The sequence below is a fragment of the Dermochelys coriacea genome, chromosome 2 (assembly GCF_009764565.3).
Source record: "Dermochelys coriacea isolate rDerCor1 chromosome 2, rDerCor1.pri.v4, whole genome shotgun sequence".
Lineage (NCBI taxonomy): Eukaryota > Metazoa > Chordata > Testudines > Dermochelyidae > Dermochelys > Dermochelys coriacea.
This window is the reverse complement of record NC_050069.1, coordinates 220,680,933-220,701,656: the sequence shown is the minus strand read 5'-3', so window position 1 is coordinate 220,701,656 and position 20,724 is coordinate 220,680,933.

Here is a 20,724-nt window from a genome sequence, read left to right as displayed (position 1 = left end):
ACAGACTAACACGGCTGCTACTCTGAAACCCATACTTAACCTAAATTCCATATAGAATGGCAAAAAAAATTAAAAAAAAATTGTGTTTGCATCTCTTAATTTCCTACAGCCACTCTAAAGGGTACAGTGAGGTTCTCAAACAATCCAAAACCTAGCAAAGAATTCACACTTTGGTGAGAGTTGTATGTGCTTGGCAATTCTCAAAATGTGTCCCCAAGAGGTTTATACATAACTTGTGACAAACAACCTTTTATTGAGTCTTTCACAATCTTGAACAAATTATTTCATTTGCTTGCAAAGGAGCAAATCCTGTCCCCTCCTTTTTTGACCTGGAAGATGTTGACCTTAGAGGAAGCTGTGTGGTTCTCTTGCAAACAGCGTGGGGAGGAAAGGGAGGGACAAAGCAATGAGACCACACGCATGAGCCAAAGAATTCTGCTCTGCAGGGGGTTCCTGGGCCTAGCTTACAAGGTGTGGGTAGAAAGGGATAGAAACAAAGCAGGAAAGAAACGTGGGGAAAGCCCATGGATCCAATGACTATATCAGTTTGCTGACCACTCTCCCACAGAGGAAGACTACATTCACTACAGCAGCCCTGAATGTCTGCTTGTGTGGCCTGGAGAATAGGGAAGGGTTCCTTTGCTGCCTAACCCCTGCAGATTTGCTGCTCATCCATTTGGACTATATTCTGCTTCCAGGAATGGTTATTGGAAGAAAAAGAAGAATTGAAAAGTATTCTATGAAAACAAATATTTTGCATCAGATTTGGAAGCTACCTCATTACATGGTCTAGCTGAAAGGACTCTCTTCTGCCAGGCGCTGTTTAAAACCCATGTCTGAATGCTCTACGATGCTTCACAGACATCTGAGATACTCAACTGGGAAAACTGCACGATAGAAGCTGCGATTAGGTATTTCCCAATATCGTTATGACCCTGAGTGTGTTCACTGATCATTTTAAATGGTAAGCACAATTCACAGGCATAGACACTTCATATTTAAAAAAAACTTATTTTTCCTACGGTAGCCAGTAACATTGCATGAGAGCCTCATGAAATGTGCCCAAAGAACAAATACAGCAAAGGATTTATCTACAAAGAATTTTTGAGTATAAGGTGGCTGTGTTTACCCACATTCTCCCATCTCCATCTGAATAAATAAAGCGGTGTCATGGGATATGCTGGAATACTGATAATGAGTTTTAAACCCATTCGCCCTGAGAAGTTTCTGCTGATAGTTTGCCTATCAAATGGATTTAAAATTGTATTGTCACTGTATTGTTTTCTGCACTGATTACTTTTGTATTGTAGTTCCATGCCTCAATAGACAGTTTGATTGTATATATCAGCCACATTGTTCACAGGAGTCTGTCTGTAATGACTTGTAATCTGAAACTCTTTTTAATATAAAACTCAACATTTTCTTCTAAAATGATTTTTAACTTGGGGATGCTACATCTAAAAAAAATGATGTTTCACTTTCTGGTTTTTTTCCCAGCAATGTTACATGTTAGGAGACAAACAGCTTAGTTTTATGAAAGAATATTGAAGAAAATATTTTAGAAGGTAAATACATGTTGTAGTTATAGCTGCAAACGTTTCCATGCTTTACACTATTATAACATAAACCTCAAGTATCCTGTGTTTAGCTTTCTATTATTTGAAGTTCATAATGCGCTCATCCCAACTCCTGAGGCAAAAATATGCTTCAACAGGTGTGGAGTTTGAAAAATAGGAGTAGTCCCATTGGAGTAGATGGGATTACTACAGTCTTCCAATTAATCACATATTTAAATGCTTTGCCTAACTGAGGCCTCAAAGATCAGTTTTGAGCCCTTTCATCCCAACTTTGACAAAATTGAGCCAACCTGTTTAAAAAATTTTATATATTCCTCTGCCAAAGGAGGGCTTTTGGGGGAAGTTTGGTGGTGAGGCTCAAACATATTTTTGGGGAACAAATATACACAGGTATTTTACCGTTTGAAAATTATCTTTTTTTTTTCCCCAAAGTGCTCAGCTAAAAACTCCATATTCGTTTTATTTATCTGGCTTCCATGATGACTGATGCTCCGGGTTAATTTTGGAAAGGCTGGGTGGTTACATTGAGAGTTCTGCAATTTAGATTTTGCTAACCTGAATAGCACTGCCTGGTCCAAAATGGAGATGAAAATAACTGCAGACTGTGTTTGTGGACATTCTAAGTTCTGAACAGAAACTATGGGCGAGAAAGATAGATCGTGCAGGTGACGAGGGACTTGGAGCTAAGAATTTCTGTTCCTCACTCTGCCACATTTCATGGCCCCACTATATAGCCCTGTGATGGGGTGTACAAACCCCACAACAAGGGGTAAAGGAACTGCTCTGGGCTCAGCCAGCCCTGCCCTACCACATCTGTAGGAAATGCTCCAACTGGAGGAGGAGTGAAAAGGCAGGGAAGCAGTTGATTTGGTGGAAGACCACTGGGGAAGAGAGCAGACCTGCAACTCCAGGAGAGGTGAGGGAATGGCAGAATCTATCTCTAAGGCAACTGCCCAAAGGTCCCTCCCTAAGGGAAGTGACGAGCTGCTACAAAGACAGCCTGAGAGGGAACTTTTCCCTCTCATATGGACTCTGAGTTTTGTTAATTCCCTATCATATGGCTGATACTCCTGTCACCCTTTGTGGGTTGGGGAAAGGTGTCTTACAGCCTCGCTGTTGAGTCTGTAGGGCTGCTCCTGCCCTGATCTCAGGGGTGTGTGGCCCTGTGGCCTTAGTCAGTAGCCCGGCTGTTGCTAGCAGAGCAGTGCAGCCTAACGGCCAGAGTCAGCAATACAGCCCTTGCTAATAGGGCAGTGCAGCCTAATGGCCAGAGTCAGTAGTACTGGTGAGCGAGGCCACCACCCAGGACAGGCAGTGGCCAGGATAGGGGGACCCGGGTCCACCCTCAGCACCAGGTCCTGATCCAGGGCCCTGTTGGTGGCAGTGTTTCCCACCACCGGCTTGGTGGGGATCCTGCTGAAACACACCACACCTGTCTATGGTTCTAGAACCATTTCCCTGGGACACTTCCTACCCAATTTTCTGCAGTATGCTGTCTCTGAGTCTCCATGGTCTCTCCCCTCTCTGTGGCATCCTGAGCATTTGTGTCCATCTGTCTCTGTAGCAGTCCTCCCCCAGTAGTCAGCAGCACACCTCCTTTCTTGCCAGCAGTCATCCCAGACTGAGCTGCTCTGCTGCCATTTATATCCTGCATCCAGCTGGAGCATGCCCAGCAGAGCCGAGGGAGTGTGGCCTCCTCAGGCAAGAGAGAAGGGTTAACCCCTGCTGTACCAGTGCAGGGCTGTTACACCCCATCACATTCCTCTTACTTTGTTTGGACTACCCCAGCAGGGGAAGGCCCTAGGACTGAGCTGGCCCAGAAGAGTGGTCCATGCCACAGGAGGAGGCAGTTGCCACCCAAGAAAGGAAGAGAACTACTGTCAAGGTTCCTTCCCCACTCTGAACTCTAGGGTACAGATGTGGGGACCTGCATGAAAAACCCCCTAAGCTTATTTTTACCAACTTAGGTTAAAACTTCCCCAAGGTACAAAATATTTTACCTTTTGCCCTTGGACTTTATTGCTGCCACCACCAAGTGTCTAATAAATACATAACAGGGAAAGAGCCCACTTGGAAACATCTCCCCCCCCAAAAAATCCTCCCAAACCCTACATCCCCTTTCCTGGGGAAGGCCTGATAAAAATCCTCACCAATTTGCATAGGTGAACACAGACCCAAACCCTTGGATCTTAAGAACAATGAAAAAGCAATCAGGTTCTTAAAAAAAGAATTTTAATTGAAGAAAAAGTAAAAGAATAACCTCTGTAAAATCAAGATGGTAAATACCTTACAGGGTAATCAGATTTAAAACATAGAGAATCCCTCTAGGCTAAACCTTAAGTTACAAAAAGACACAAAACCAGGAATATACATTCCATTCAGCACAACTTATTTTATTAGCCATTTAAACAAAACAGAATCTAATGCATCTCTAACTAGATTGCTTATTAGCCCTTTACAGGAGTTCTAACCTGCATTCCTGCTCTGGTCCGGGCAAAAACAATACACAGACGGAGAGAACCCTTTGTCCGCCCCCCCCAGCTTTGAAAGTATCTTGTCTCCTCATTGGTCATTTTGGTCAGGTGCCAGCCAGGTTATCTTAGCTTCTTAACCCTTTACAGGTGAAAGGGTTTTTTCCTCTGGCCAGGAGGGATTCAAAAGCGGTTAGCCTTCCCTTTATATTTATGACAACTACCATGCTACATGCAGTTGTCAGAAGATGCTGTGTGGTGAGTAGATTCCTTTCAAGATGCCTTAACCCAGATGATGACCTAGGAACAATCGCAGGAGGGTGATAGGAAGTGGCCCAGGGAGGGCAGCCTTAAGCATCCCCTGGCTGTCAGATCACAGATAACTCTCAAAGGGCCCTGGGTTGGAGTCCAGTTGACTGGGTTCCCCTACCAACAACCCCCCGCAAGTCCAGGCACAAGCCCTAATCACTAGGTGATGCTACCATACCAACCAACCCCTGATCGAGGACCATCACAAGCTCTCTTCATTCAAGAATTTGATAGCATTTCACAAACATGAATTATGTGTCTCATATACTGCTGTGCGTTGGATATCATTATCTCCATTTTTGCAGATGGGAAAGCAGAGGCAGAGAAGTTAAGTAGCTGGCTGAAGGTCTCACAATGAGTCAGGGTGAGGATTAGAATTTGAAGTCATTGGGAGTTTTGCCATTGATTTTAATGGGGACAAATTTCACTCCTATGGGTATGTCTATACAGCAGCTGAGAGGGTGCTTTCCAGAGCAGATAGACAGACACATTAGCTGTGCTCTGCTAGTGCACTAAACTAGCAGTGTGTCTTTGGTGGCATGGATGGCACCTGGGTGGTAGCCACCCATGTATGTACCCACAGGGTTGGGGTCAGGTAGTATTGCACGTGAGCAGTTAGCCCGTGCTGCTGCCTCTACTGCGGCAGCTACCCTGCTGTTTTTAGCATGCTGGCTCAAGGAGAGCTAGTGTGTGTCCAGCTACCTGTGTTGGGAAGTACCTACCAGCTACTGTGGACGTACCCGTAATCTGTTAGAACACATTACCGCCTATGCAAGTATTTGTTAAACTAGAGTTGGGGTTTGTAAATATGCATCATCAGAACCTTAACATGACATTGTAGATGTCAGCAACCACGAACCTTGACAGTGAAGTGACATTTAAAAAAAATCCACATTTGTACATTGGAATGTGAATGTGCAACAGCAACCTTTATTCTCAATTTTAATGCTCCTATTTTTCCATTTATGCCAGTTCCATGAATATGAAATTTTTAAAATTAATTATAGCATATTATTTCTCTGTAAGCAGAGGAAAAACCATTCCTGTTTCTCTTTGAAATTACCATTACTGTGTTTTTGTTTAAATAGTCTCCTGATTTTCTACTGAAATACCAAATATTAAAGTTCTTAATACCAAGTGAGCCTGCTGATGTCCAACGAACTGAAATTGTACACATTAGTCCTTTTTATTTCTAAAGTGAGAGTTTAAAAATTTCTAGTAAGAAGGCTAGAAAATGAGAAGAAAAATCAATAAATCACTTATGAAAAAGGATGACTTTACCCAAATTATCCTAATGAAGCATTTATCATTTTTTAATCCTTTACTTTCTCCTCTAAACTGAATCCAATCATCTGTTTAACTCATGCTTTAGAACTTGCATTTTAGCTTGATGGCAATAATAATCAAGTGCAATAAATTAAATTAATATCCTTACAGATACAATTAGTTTAATAACTTTGCCAGCTCCTTTCCCTTATCATCCAGTTTATCACAGTTCAATAATGTATTACAGTGCACCAAAGGCTCATTCTTTTTCTGTACCCACAATGGATCAATTAAGATTTTAAACATTGCTTGTTTTATTGCTCAAATTAAAATACGTTGCCTTTATATAGCACCTTTAATCTCAAATGGAATCTAAAGAGGAATATTTTTTGTAGGGTTGAAATACATGAACTGCTGGAGTAGAGCACAATGATCATTAACATTCTCAACAACGTTGCTAACTGTTTAGGACAGGAAGTGAAGAATATTGTACCCACTGAAACTGCATATAAATTTAATAAGAGTGTTGCTAGCACATTGGAGCTTACATTACATCCAAGGTACATATGCATACACAATTATTCGTGCTTGTACACACACAGACTAAAATCTATTCTGCTTGTATAGCCTGAGTATTTGGGCTTTAAAGAGGTGAAGTAGGAATTGGCTAGGGAGGTGAAATAGAGCCATAGAGCCAACCCTATTCCTATGGGCTTAAACAGCAGCTGCAATCCCTACACATCAGTTGCATAGGGTATGGAGGCCAACAGAGTCACATAAATGCAGATTTTATGATCCTTCCTCTAGCCAGCCTCCACTGGAGCCTTCTGTTTTGACCTACATTGGGCTGGCATGAAGACCCTTCCTGCGATGCATAGGGAGTACACTGGCACCAGTCCCCTGTGCAGATGATCTTGCACTTGACTTCTGCACCAGAAGTAAATTCGATCCACATAGAATAAGTTGCTTGAGATGAAGTAGATTCCAGATGCAGCTGTACTTCTAAGACGGTACCAAATGACAAGCTTTTGCATAGATTATATATTTTTTTCTGTCCAGTTTGCTACTGAGCCAGTATCCTTTTGAACAAAGATCCAACACTCTGAAAGTAATTGTGTTGCATCAGCACAATGTTAACACTGACAGTTTAAACCCCTTCATAGTTGTCTATTAGTATGTTTATAGAAAAGTTTAAAATATAGCTGTGAACTTTTCTGGCATACGTGTGGGCTAATTAATCATTTACCAAGGGTTATCAGTTAGCTTCTTCCTTCCACTTATCTATTCTACTGCTGCTGAGAATACCTGCAAGCATTTCTAGTTGAAGCAATATTCATTATTTGAACAGCTAAAGACTGGGACACTGGTACCATGCTATGTCGTGCTACATGAAAGAGTAACACAGTTCACTTCATTTGAGAAGAAGGGTGATCCAGGAACTGGGGAGACCACAATTCAGTTTCCTGCTCCACCAATGACTTTGTGTGACCTTGGTCCAATCACTTAATCTTGCTGTACATCTGTACCTGTAAAACATGGCGTATAGCACTTCTCTCTCACAGGGGTGTTGTAAGAATAAATACCTTATGGATTGAGAGGTGCTCAGATAGTATGGTAGTGGGGGCCATATAAGGACCACAGATTTTTCAGGAGGCTTACTATACCTGGGGGATTAACTGTAAACTGGACAAGGTCAAAATGTGTGGCAAAGACTCACAATGAGTCAGACAAAAAAGTTCATAAAGGAAATGAGCCATACTGTAGGATTCCTTCCATTAGTGTAAACAGGTTTTACTAAAACCTTAGCATCATGATTCTGTAATTCTGATTAAAATAATTTTCAGCAATAAAAGAGGGGGGCATCAAACATGTATAGAACAGCAGTAAGTTTAGCTCTAACATGAGGGACTTTAAAGTGTCATTGCCTCCTCAGTGTCTTAATTTCCCCTCGGGTAAAGTAGTTTTGGGTTTGGCTCTCTAGCCAAACCTCAATAAGAGTCCCCGCCTGCTTTGGGCTTCAGCAGATCATGAATGTTGTTGATACAGGGTCATTTTGGTGCCATGAGTGGATGGTGTTTGGGAGAGAATTACCACTCCTTTTCCACACTCAGTCTTATCTATGGAGACAAAAGGCCAAAAGGGAGGAGCAGAGCCCTTGAATACCGAGACCTGCCAAGAGGGAAAGAATCTCAGAGAGCACAGCAAGACCTCCAAGGTAGCTCACCAGACAGTCCCATGCCCGGAACAGGGGGTGCTAATTAGCTTCTTCTTTAACTCTAGAGGCTGCTGCTCCTCTCCACTAAAGTCTCTCTGCAGACTCAGACAGACGTCACTGCATCAGTTATACTCAAATCATATTTTCTAGCTTTTCTTTGAAACCATGAGGATTAGAAACACATTTTTCAAGAAAATGAAAGCTGAGATTCTGAGGTTGTCACATGCCACTGGGGTCCTAGGCCCCAGGTCTGCCCAGGAAAGTATCCAAACCCCAGTTAGGGTAAACTAACTTGGGGAGGCCTCCAGAACCCATGTGATCACATTTTGCACATCTATACAAACTGCTGTGAGTGGTGCCTCATTCTGGCATCTCAAGTGGGTGGAGCTTGTCTTGTGGGTGGAGCTGTTTTCCAGTTTTGGCCCAACAAATAATTAAGTGTTCTCCTGAGCTGTTTTTTGGTGACAAGAGGAGTAAGGTCTTTTTTATGATGTGGGAGCTGGAAAACTTAATTAAAAAATAATCAATGACATAATAGCTCTTTGCAGTTATATATCCCCTTATCTCTGAGGATCTCAGAGTGTATTACAAACTTCAATTAACTTAATAACACCTCTGTGAAGCAGAGTGATACAGCCCTGGATACGTTTCTATGTTGCTGTATTTGATGCGATATTTGGATCTCAGGCGCTTCCAATCCTATTGAGTCTGAGCAACACCCAGACACTGTCTCTAAGTCCAGCCTATCAGGCACAATTCATGTCTGATACCTCTTCTTGGGATGGGGGTGCAGTGACCCAGCTGACTGAGGCCCCAAGACAAGTACTGACCCCTCCAAGTTTCCCCATTGTCTTATGCATGCCTTCCCAGAGTGCCACCCCACATGGGCACTCATTTTACAGTTTAACCCTTTGAGGACTACATGGCAATTAAAGCTAGGAACATACAGACTTTTCAAAAGAACATATTAAACACACACACTTTACTCATGAAAAAGAACCAGAGATTTTACAGATCAATGGAAAAATAACAAGCACTTGCATGCAAACCCCTCCCTCACCACCACTGGGAGTCTTTGGTCAGTGTCCTTCAGGGCATTCCAGTCCTTCCTGTTCCCTCATTCCTCTTGCTCAGCCTTCTTGTTCTGACAATGGTGTGTCCCCCTTTGCTAGAAAGCATCTTTTAGTTTCTAACACCGGGTTTTCTTTCTTTCTTTCTTTCTTTCTTTCTTTCTTTCTTTCTTTCTTTCTTTCTTTCTTTCTTTCTTTCTTTCTTTCTTTCTTTCTTTCTTTCTTTCTTCCTTCTGTTGGGGTTTTTCCATTTCATTCTTTGTAAGCTCACTGGCAGAGAATTGTTACCAGTTAATGGATTGAGCAATAGCCTCCATTGTCCTGCCAGGGCAAGGCTATTCAACTGCTGATAGCCCTTGATGGCCTTTTTTCCATTTCTCAGACATTTTCTGTTTTCCACAATGAAATGGAAGATTTAATCCACACGGAAGGTTATAGTCAGAAATAGATTTCAATAAATCAAATGGAATTCATGGGTTTACATAGACATATTCCCCAAACCATCACACTAGGGCACAAAGAAGTTGCATAACTTGCTCAAAATCTTGAGATGAGTTGGTGACAAAGGCAGGAATAAAATCTAGGCATCCTTACTCCCAGACTCCTGCTCTGACCCCCAGACAACAGTCTCACTCTCAATATCACATTGTTATTTCATGTTATAGCTTGTATTTCAAACCTTTCATACATAAAAATGGTTGGTGGCTAGAAAGGAGAAGATGATACAACACTACTATGTTGGGCAGCTCCAACAAAGTGTCTCTTTTATCTATGGGCAGTTACAGAGCTTGATGGGTGTGATATCTGCTTTTCATTCATGCTAAAGGACGAGAGAGCAATCAAATGCTCTTTTGTTCACTAAAAGCTAAAACAATGGAAACTGGGACTGATAAAAAATGTCACTGACCAAAGACTAGACTGAATGCCAGCACAGGGGCTGATGATTAACTGGATGGAATTATGTGTGTCTATCAGTCAGTAGCAATTAGAAACAGCCAGAAAGTAGGCAGTAAGGACCAGGAAAAAATGAAGAGACAGCAAGAGAACCACTTGTAATATGGGCCTCAGAAAAAGCCAAGAGAGAGAGCTTTTTGGGCAGAGTTCCTTTTGGAAAGGCAGGCTTGGAATTGTGAGCTTCTTTTCTGTCCTGTTGTTGTGTTCAGGAAAACCAGGCTTTGTACATTCTTTTAAAATAAACAGGAGTTCAGCAAAACAAAATAAAACAAACAACCCCCCGCACCCAAAAAACAAACAAACCCCTGACTCTATCAACAATTTCTCCTCCTAAAGGCAATCACCTGCCAGACCCCAAATATTTGCTAACTGCTTGGGTCAAAACTGGTAACCAACACAATTCAGCAGTAGAATTCTCTAACTAGGCAGTAAAGCATGTTCTTCAACTGAGTTTTGAATAATAATTACATTTATGTTGCATGCCTAATTCAAGTTGCCTATATTTTACAAGGACAAAAAAAAATATTCAAGGGCCTGATTCTAAACCCATTGAAATCAACAGAAAGATTCCAACTGACTTCAGTGGACTTTGGAGCAGGCCTGTACTACCCATGCACTAAAAAGCCTCCTCCAACTTACAACGAATTTATGGTAAGAATCCACTTCAGAAAGCCTGAAAACTGCAAGAATGCAGCTTAGTAGGAAGCTAGTATCAGTTGCCTAAAAATAGCGTAGATTTCACTATTCAAATCCAGATGCCTGACGGTAAAGGAACTGCTGCCCTTGCATATTCTATCTAGTTTTTAGTGGTTTGAACATAAGTGGCAGAAGACTATGTTTAAGGAAAGACTATAAGTGCCTCCTTTTATCAAATGTTCTGTACACCAAAATGGAACTACTCAAGGAGTTTGATTTCATGACATTTTTTCAATGAACTGTCTGGGGACTGATTTTAGGAACAGTACAGAGAGACTGATGAAATGATCAGTGAGTTAAATTCACTCAGATGGATCTATAAAAAAACCTTGTACACAGTCTAGTTTAGTGTGAGGGTTCTTTCTCTAATACTAACTGAGCAAGGCTACTTTTTCCTGAAGAGAGTTAGGGCCATATTCTGTCCTCATTTACACCCATATAAACCCACCGACCCATGCAATCTTGTGAAATTCATTGCTGAGTAGGTTTATATGGAGGTTGAATTTGACTCTACGAAGCTAGAGGCAATTAATGGGCTCAGTAGAGCAGAAGGTGGTTTGGAGGTCACAGAATTAATTGAGAAGTCTGAGGGGAAAACAAAATGTAGAGGGTAGAGATTTGATTGTGTGAGTCTGTGATGGGAGAAAGGCTAGATAATAAGTTGTTTGGGGAATCTGGAAGGGAGGAGAGAATTGACTAATTAAGGACAGAGGATGTATTGAATGGGTAGGGACCAGAGAATGGTCTGGAAGTGTCAGTGGACAGAGAATGGATTGATGGAATTAAAGATGGACTGATGATGCTGAAGGGGGCACAGGAATCATTGGGGGCCAACAGGAAGGCAGAAGATGATGAGTGGGAAAAGAGATCTTTGATTTATTGATCTGGGGAGGCAAATAGTTTGGGGAGTTGGAGAAAGGGAAGAGGATGGTTTGGACAGGTATTATATTTGTGTCCTGGGCATGACATTAAATTGCATCCTCTACTGCCTTGTGGATACTTTTGGATGAAGAAAGGCTAAGAGATCTCACCCCACAGAAAAGGTGCTCACGCTGAAACAGTAGGCAGTTAGCAGCTCTATTTAGGTTGCTTTCTGGCAGAAGCTACAATGTTTATGTCATTGAACGTCCAGACTCGCTCTGGCCTTTGGATTCTGGCTCAGTGGTCTAAAGGGGGATGGCATGTCTATGGCAGCCTCTCTTCCTCTATAAATTTGCCTAGGCATATGCACTGAAGTTCTCTGCAAGGTGGTCACAGGGATCCGAGAGAGGCATAAGGGCCCTGGGGGCAGCTATCAAGTTTTCCAAGCAGCCCTGTTTAGGGATGGTCTCGTATGACGGTGGCTTAGAAAAGGTGGGTCAAACAAACCCTGTCTCATTGTTTACATCCTGGCTCAACTGTTTTTATAAACAGAATTGCTTGCCGGAATATTTTCACTTTGACTCCTGGATACGACTTTGAGGAAAACAGCTGTGTTTCAGAACTGATATTGCAGCTCTTTCAGAAACTTGGCTCTCAGACACAGACTTTATAAAGGAGAAAGACTACACCATTTACTGATATGGCAAACCTGAAGGAGTAAGGGGAGAGCATGGTGTAGGTTTTGCTAACAGAAATGAACTTATGTCATCATGTGAAGCTCTGATTGCAGTGTCCATACCTATCAGGACACTTCAAGTTAGTCTACAGAAGGGATTCATCAACCTTATAAGTGTCTATACTTCAACTATGCAGGCTAGCAATGAGGAAAAGGGTAGCTTTTACCAACAGCTGGAAGAACTCATCAGCAGGATTCCTCAGAAGGAACCCATCCTGGTACTTGGAGACTTCAAGAGTTGGGTCCAATGCTGAGATGTGGCCTGGGATTCTGGGTAGGCATGGCATTGGACATATGAATGACAATGATCTGAGAGTTCTCAAGCTCTGTGCCAGTCAAGGCTTATCAGTGACTAACACCTTCTTTGCTGGTAACATCAGAAGAACAACTTCGTGGAGACACCCTAGGTCCAAGCACTAGCATCAGATGGACTTGGTACTGACCAAGCTCAGTACCAATTTGGACACAAGAACAAATGGGTATAAACTGGCCACTAGGAAGTTTAGACTTGAAATTAGACGAAGGTTTCTAACCATCAGAGGAGTGAAGTTTTGGAATAGCCTTCCAAGGGAAGCAGTGGCGGCAAAAGATCTATCTGGCTTTAAGATTATCCTCGATAAGTTTATGGAGGAGATGGTATGATGGGATAATGTGATTTTGTTAATTAATTGATCTTTAAATATTCATGGGAAATAGGTCTAACCCCCTGAGATGGGAATTAGATAGGTGGGATCTGAGTTACCCAGGAAAGAATTTTCTGTAGTATCTGGCTGGTGAATCTTGCCCATGTGCTCAGGGTTTAGCTGATCGCCATATTTGGGGTCGGGAAGGAATTTTCCTCCAGGGCAGATTGGAAGAGGCCCTGGAGGTTTTTTGCCTTCTTCTGTAGCATGGGACACGGGTCACTTGAGCAAGGATTCTCTGCTCCTTGAAGTCTTTAAACCATGATTTGAGGACTTCAATAGCTCAGACATAGGTGAGGTTTTTCATAGGAATGGGTGGGTGAGATTCTGTGGCCTGCATTGTGCAGGAGGTCGGACTAGATGATCAGAATGGTCCCTTCTGACCTTAGTATCTATGAATCTATCAATCTATGAAACATATCTTGCACACAATCCTTCCAAAGTACAGACTGTAGCACAGACCACTATCTTGCCTGCTGAAAAGTGAAATTTCAAGCTAAGAAGATTCACTGTAATAAAACTGCCATACAACTTCATATTGACTTGTGCCAAATCAATGATCCTGTCAAGAAACAGCTTTTGAATGAAGAAGTAGCAAAGACAGCCAGAAAGAATGAAACTGCTTCAGATGCATGAGAAGTCTTGAAGACAAGTATATACAATGCAGCAATCAAGAGTTCACTGGTTCATAGACTATTTGGAGATACTGCTGCCACTCACTGAGAGGGAAAGATCTGCCCTGATCATCTACAAGTCTACTCCTATTACTGATTCACTCAACAACCTAAGAGAAGCTTGTAAGGTTGTTCAGATAGGTTCCAGGAGGTGTGTGCAAGAATTTTGGCCAGGCCAATAGGCAACTGACACAGGTGACAGTAGATGGTTGTATGAGGGCTTTAGAAAGGCCATTGGGCTGATAAAGAACAAGATAGCCCCGCAGAAAAATTTGGATGGCAATATCATAACTGATAAAGAGAAGCAACTGGAGATGTGGATTGCACACCATGGAATGATATACTCAAGGGAGTTCGTAGTAGACCAATGTGTGTTAGACAAATTGTCTGGGTTTGAAGTTATGACTTTGCTGGATGCCAAACCTACACTAGAGGAACTTGAATAAAGCATCAAAAAGATTCCCAATGAGAAAGCTTTGGGATCTAACTGTTTACCTGCTGAAATCTACAAATGTGCAAACAAAGGCTTGCTGCAAAGATTGCACGAGGTATTGCTACTCTGTTGGAAGGAAGAAACACAAGATTTCCACAAGATTTTAAGGATGCCCATTTCATCCAACTCTATAAAAACAAAGAAGACAGAAGTGATTGTAATAACCACAAAGGTATATCTCTTCTTAACATCACGGAACAGATCTTAAGCCATATTCTTTTACCTAGACTTCGAACTTTAGCTGACAGAATCTATCCTGAGAGCAAGTGTGGCTTCCACGCGGGACAATCTACCACAGACATGGTCTTCTCTGTAAGACAACTGCAGAAAAAGTGCAGAAAGAAGCATAATCCACTGTACATGTCTTTAACAAAAACTTTTGACACGGTTAGTTGGTCAGGGCTTTACACTGTTCTGAAGAAGCTAGGTTGTCCACCTATACTGCTAAACATTGTGAAATCCTTACACAATGGCATGAAGGCAACCGTAAAGTATGGAAACCAAGAGTCTGACTTGTTTAACATCAACAATGGAATGAAGCCAGGTTGCATACTGACTCCTACATTTTTTAATATTTACTTCTCATTGCTGCTTAAACATGCATTCCGTGATGCTTGAGAGGGTGTCTATCTTAGCACTAGACATAATGAAGGTTTGTTTAACATTGCAAGGTTCAGAGCTAAGACGAAGATGAAGGAGATCATCACAAGGGACCTGTTGTTTGCCGATGAAGCAGCCCTTGTGGCTCACAGTATTGATGCCCTACAACATCTTAGTACCAAGTTCTCTGATTCACGCAAAATCTTTGGGCTAGTAATAAGCTTGAAGAAGATTGTTATGCACCAAGGCTTTTCTGAACTCTTTTCAGATATCACCTTAGATGGTATTCGTCTGGATGTTGTTGATCAGTTTTGCTCCCTTGGCTCTACTGCAGGGATTCCCAAACTTGGTTTGTGGCTTGTTCAGGGTAAGCCCCTGGTGGGCCATGAGACGCTTTGTCTACCCAACCTGTGCCACTTCCCGCAGCTCCCATTGGCTGGGAACGGTGAATCACGGCCATTGGGAGCTGCGACCGGCTGTACCTGTGGATGCTCAGGTAAACAAAGCATCTCGTGGCCGACCAGGGGCTTACCCTGAACAAGCCGTGAACCATATTTGGGAACCCCTGCTCTACTGTTACCTGCAATGTAGTTCTTGATGCTGAGCTCACTAATAGAATCGGCAAAGCAGCCAGGAACAATAACAAATTGTCAACTAAAGGGAAAATCCCTATTTAGGAGACACATGTTTTATCCACTCTTCTGTATGGCTCAGAAACATGGACAACTTATGCCAAACATGCCAAAAGACGAAACTACTTTCATATCAGATGCTTGCATAAAATTCTTTGAATAAGATGGCAAGACAGGAAGTGTTAAATCATGGAAGTGTTAAATCATGCTGGTATGTCATTCATGAGAACACAGATTAGTAAAAAAGTTGGCTTGGACATGTCAAGATAATGCCGGATTACAGAATCCCAAAGAGTGTGCTCTACACTGATGCTCACAAAGGCTCTAGAAACAGAGGCAGACCACTGCGCGGGTTTCAGGATGCTTGTGAAGATGAATTAGTAACTTTTGGAATCTCTGTGGATGATTGGGAAATGAGTGCAGAATGCTGCTCTGGTTGGTGGAGTCAGCTTGTAGATGGATCGAGGCGTTGTGACGCAGACTGGATCAAGCTTTGTGACGACTGGCCTCAGAGAAGAAAAGAATCTGCTGCTTGGATTCAGAGCATTGTTAGTGCTTGGGTGTGTCCTACATGTGGACAGGATTGTCAGTCATGTATTGGACTCAGCAGCCATCAAAGAACTGATAGGCACATACACCATGCACGACAGTGCCATTGAATTGATTGTATTTGTGTGATTAGGAACACATAAATTGTGTGATGTGAATACGTAATCACAATATAGTGAGCGGCAACAATGAACTCTTATAATTTTTTTTGGTGGGGGGGGCAGGGAAACTACGACTCACTGCCTTGCAGCATGGAGAAGTCGCTGCAGGGACTCCAGCTGGGTGACTCTTTTTTTTTTTCAGAGAGCAACTTACATAGGAACTAACAGCAGTGCCCTTGGTGAGCACATTTGTGAACACAAAAAATTACAGCACATACTTTACAGCATATACATACTTAACAATAGGGAAAAGAGATTAATGGATTGATGGAGCTGGGGCAGGGCAGAATATTAGATAAAACCACACATTTGTGTGCATGGTACCTTTAGATGGGGAACAATGTGGGGCTACATGAATCCTGATGATGGTTGAGAAGGGTCCTGGGAGTCTCATGCTCCCACAATCAGTTTTCTTTGACAGTCAGTTCAAGCACATCACATAAAGTTCTTACTGTGAACAGTTAAATGGATTAGGATAAAAGTCAGTACAAACATTGATGAAAAAAATCCTTGGCAGATTCAAGGGCTCCATATCTGACATTATAAGAGTGTTGCAACAAACCTTACAAAGAGAGTGTCACTTCAAACAGGAAGTGCTTCTCATTTGCCAAGGTAACAGATATCCCATCAGCACTAAGGCTAACAATCCCTGAAGGTCAGGCCTACAAGAGGAGCAGAATCCATCCAGTCAAAAGTAGGAGGACACTGTCTCTGTTTCCTGAGGACAACCAGAATGGTATTGACAGAAATAACTCATGCTCGTTCAGGCACTGACAATGAAAACATATGGAGCAGCAAATCTAAGCTCAAGGTGTTGGATCTACCTGGACGGGTGAATACACAAAGTCAATGAGGTTCACAGATAGTGGTTATTGACAATTGCCCAGTCAGAGGCAGAATAACCCTCACTTTTGTCAAAGGTTCTAACTTCTGTCCAGATGTCTCTATTTGTGAGTTTCATTAATTGGATGTGTTATTTGTGGTTGCTATTTCTGATTTCGCAAAAAGAAAAGGAGTACTTGTGGCACCTTAGAGACTAACAAATTTATTAGAGCATAAGCTTTCGTGAGCTACATCTCACAAATGCATCCGATGAAGTGAGCTGTAGCTCACGAAAGCTTATGCTCTAATAAATTTGTTAGTCTCTAAGGTGCCACAAGTACTCCTTTTCTTTTTGCGAATACAGACTAACACAGCTGCTACTCTGAAATATTTCTGATTTGTATCTCACAGTAGCACACAACAGAGGTTTAACTGTTTATAACTTTGGTTGATGTGCTGTGTCTGAGGCCAGAAAATAACTCTCTCGCCAGCACCCTTGGGCCTCACGCTTTTATTCTAGAGAGGATTGGAAACCTCCAATCCCCTCAAACCCCTCCCAGTCCAATGGTAAATTTTTGTGTCATTCCCAGTTGCCAAGCTGTCTTTTTCTGCTTCCATAGTGCTTGTGTCTGAGGACATGCTTGAGCTGGCACCATTCTATTTCTTATCAGTGTTCGGAGGCTGCATCTTCTCCTTCTATTTCTGTGCTGTTCTAAGACCCAGAATTTTTTTTCAGCAGAAAGGTGTCCTAGTATGTTTGTACCATTGTGGAATCCTATTTTGGTTCAGTATCCTGCTGTTTTAGATGGCGATTTTATCAGATCAATGGGGAATTGAGCCAGAGCCCAGTGTGGATGCATCTGTTAATTAAAGCTGCAGCTCATGCTTTCCTCCCTCTTCCTGCCACTCTATCTTTCTGTTTTTATCACATTCACAAGCTGTTGATCACAGAATCCCAGTGTTTACATATTCAGCTCTGCAGATCAAGGAAGCTAAGGCTATGTCTACACTACACAGCCTATGCTGGCAAGTTATGTTGGCATAGCCCCCTAGAGCAGATGCAGCATACACTGACAGAAGGAAATTTTCTGCTGGTGTCAGAACATCGCCTCCCCCAATGTCATTAGCTAAGCAAATAGGAAGCATTCTTCCGTTGGCATAGCTGTGTCTACACTGGGTATTTTTTGCCATAGCTATGTCACTGGTGTGTGTGTGTGTGCCTTTTTCACTCACCTGACTGATGTAGCTAGGGTGTGTAGTTTTCTTCCACACCCTGACTGACAGAGCTATGCTGGTATAAGATATGTGTAGACCAGGCCTTAGCTGGCTCTGTGTGCATTAGCTGGCTCTGTGTTCACAGTACCCAAAGAGGGTGATCAAGTATGTACATACCTGGTGTTCGTATAGGCACCCTTTAGGAACTAAGGCCTGGTGTACACTACTAGCTACATCCCTCAGGGCTGTGAGCAAATTTCTCTCCCTGAGCATCCTAGTTAGGTCAATCTAACCCCTGTGTAAATGCAGACCGCTCGATAGACGGATTTGTCTGACAACCTAATGACCTCCTCTCAGAGCGGTGGATTAACTATATTGACAGAAAAATCCCTTCCATCAATATAGGAAGTGTCTGCCCTACAGTGCTATCGCAGCGTGGCAGCACAGCACAGCCGTAGTGCCACAGATGTGCCGCAGTGGTGGCTGTAGTATAGACATACCCTAAGCTTCTGCAGTGCCAAAACATGTCACTATGAGTCAGTGTTTTAGTGGGATTACATCATTATGTAGCTTGTGCTATGAAACATTTAACAACTGGTAGATAAAAATTAATAAATACAGAAACGCACTATATGTTTACACAGGGTGGGCCTTAGTCTTTGTCTCCATTGATAAAAAAAATTAGACCTACAAGATGGTTGGCAGTGTCCCTTTAAGAGAAGGGAGAAGTAACTTTTTAATAGAGGAATATACGAAGAAGCTGTATATGAGAAGTTTGATTTTTCCCTTTATTTTTATTTTTTTATATGGCACTTCATCCCCACATCTGTTCCTTCAGGGCAGTGGAATCCTGCCATAGGCTGAACCCTGTGTCCCACACATTCATGTGCGGATGCTGATAGCCAAGCTGAGCCCCAGCTATGGACTTCTCCTTTGTTCCAGACCAGATGTTGTATTTCTCCTTGGTAACAGTTAGCATGGTGGTACCTCATTATACATCTCTCTGGAAATTATGCCAGTGCTACTTCAGAATCGGCGAAGAGCTGTGCTGAATCAATGAGACAGCTGGCACCCTCTCTGGGGACTGAATGTTTTACCTTTTGGATTCATGCAGTCTCCGCTAGCTGAGATGTAGGATGCCATGAATGATTTTTCTCAGAGACAGGTGAGAACAAAAGAGCTTTGTAAACCTAATTCAATAGAAGCTGGAGACATGATGGTCTATTGATTACAATACACAGTCCAGTTGCATTTTCCCTGTAATTGATTTTTGTATGAGCTGGAGGTGGGAATTCTATCAAACCAAAAAATTCCATGTCAGGATTTTATATACTTGCATGTAAGTAGGATTTCAGCACATATCAATGTCTGTATGGTATTTACAAAACACATAAGTGAGCTTTTTGATCATCTACAGTCCATACAGATCATATCCAATTGAAATTGAAGGGGAATATAGATAGGCAGAATGTAATGATTACAGGTGGGATCTGACCAAGACACAGGAAATAATGCTCCTCCCAAAAGTGGCATATTGTCTTTAGTGACCACAAGTAAGGAGCTCAATTTTATTTTATCTGAAAGATAGCACCCTCATCGGTGGGCTGCATCCTAATCTCAGCCTGAAATAGTTAATTGATAGTGTCTTTTATGGATAATTCCTACCTATTGAATCACCAGTATCTCTTCCTAAAGCCTCAAGATATTTCTTGGAGGGTTCCTGTGCAAATACTGACCAGGCTTAGCTTACGAGATATGACAGGATCACAGTACAAGGTAGCAAAGATGCAGCAGTTGTTTAAAGCTCCCTGTTCAAGGAAGAGTTATTCACAGAAATGTCTTGATTCCTTTTCCATAGGATCCCCCAGCCTATATAACTTGCATTTTTATTTGTAGACTACATACTTATTTCTGCAAGGTTTCCTGGTGTCTTTCATAGAATCATAGAATATCAGGGTTGGAAGGGACCTCCGGAGGTCATCTAGTCAAACCCCCTGCTCAAAGCAGGACCAATCCCCAACTAAATCATCCCAGCCAGGGCTTTGTCAAGCCTGACTTTAAAAATTTCTAAGGAAGGAGATTCCACCACCTCCCTAGGTAATGCATTCCAGTGTTTCACCACCCTCCTAGTAAAAAAGTTTTTCCTAATATCCAACCTAAACCTACCCCATTGCAACTAGACACCATTACTCCTTGTTCTGTCATCTGCTACCACTGAAAACCGTCTAGATCCATCCTCTTTGGAATCCCCTTTCAGGTAGTTGAAAGCAGCTATCATATCCCCCCTCATTCTTCTCTTTCGCAGACTAAACAATCCCAGTTCCCTCAGCCTCTCCTCATAAGTCATGTATTCCAGTCCCCTAATCATTTTTGTTGCCCTCCGCTGGATGTTTTCCAATTTTTCCACATCCTTCTTGTAGTGTGGGGCCCAAAACTGGACACAACACTCCAGATGAGGCCTCACCAATGTTGAATAAAGGGGAATGATCACGTCCCCCAATCTGCTGGCAATGCCCCTACTTATACATTCCCAAAATGCTATTGGCCTTCTTGGCAACAACGGCACACTGTTGACTCATATCCAGCTTCTTGTCCACTGTAACCCCTAGGTCCTTTTCTGCAGAACTGCTGCCTAGCCATTCGGTCCCTAGTCTGTAATGGTGCATGGGATTCTTCCATCCTAAGTGCAGGACTCTGCACTTGTCCTTGTTGAACCTCATCAGATTTCTTTTTGCCCAAT